The sequence below is a fragment of the Rousettus aegyptiacus genome, unplaced genomic scaffold (genome assembly GCF_014176215.1).
Source record: "Rousettus aegyptiacus isolate mRouAeg1 unplaced genomic scaffold, mRouAeg1.p scaffold_m13_p_1, whole genome shotgun sequence".
NCBI classification, from domain to species: domain Eukaryota; kingdom Metazoa; phylum Chordata; class Mammalia; order Chiroptera; family Pteropodidae; genus Rousettus; species Rousettus aegyptiacus.
In genome coordinates this window covers 45,388,074-45,389,103 of record NW_023416284.1, presented here as the reverse complement: position 1 = coordinate 45,389,103, position 1,030 = coordinate 45,388,074, and positions in this window count along the sequence as shown.

The window sequence follows — 1,030 nt, the reverse complement described above, 5'->3', positions numbered from 1 at the left end:
AGAATTATTTTCCTAGCCTTCCTTATATTGAAATTTCTATGCAGTCTCAGAACAAACCTATTCGTGGTATAGCATTTTTGATAGAAGACTGAATTATTAATATCTTATTTAAAAATTTTATATCTCTTTTCATAAATAAAATTAATCTCTATGTGTTTGGCAGTAACAATTCCTCTAACTTTATAAAATGAAAGCATTATCTGTTCTTTAGAAATGTTGGAGAAAAGCTCTAATATCTTTAAAAAATTTACTGCAGTATAATCCACATACAATCAAGCGCATAACTTTAAGTTTTAATGGAACAAGACCACACTATTTGGTTACTTACTGTCCATGGCTGCTTTTGTGTTTCTACCGCAGAGCTGAGAAGTTGTAACAGAGACCTTATGGTCTACAGAGCTGGAAATAGTTACTTGCTGGGCCTTTGTATTTTGTTGAGCTATGCTTAAAAACAGCCTAATTTCCTCAGGTTGACCCAGCTCTCTAGAGTGCGTCCTTAGAAGGCTTTTACTTGGGTGTATGAAATGGGATGCAAATGAACAATTTAGGTGTTTTTCAAAAATTTTAACTTTCCTACCAAAGTAGATTTCTTGTTATAGAATAAATTTCCTTAAAGGACAATATAAAGATAAAAGGCATGTTTATAATTAGCTAACAACATTTAATTCATTTTTCTTTAGTTTCAAAATGAAATAATGACTCTCTAATCTTAATATTTCCTATATAAATTTAAAAAAAAACACACATTTCCCAGCACTCCCTGCACATATAAAGCTTGATATTCTGTCCTTTGGTAGTTAGATGATTCACCTTCATCATCACAAGAAGCAACAATTTTCCTTCTCTGATTACAAATGGAAAGTGAAGCTTAGTATACTGGTTATACTGGTTCCTTGCTTTACTTAGTAGGGAAAAATAGCCTCGTGAGTGGGTGGGGAACCACAAGTTTCAAGTTCTGTCCTGCACTAAAAACAAAAAAACAAACAAACAAAAAAAAAAAGAAAGAAAAAAGTGTATACTATAGTTAAAC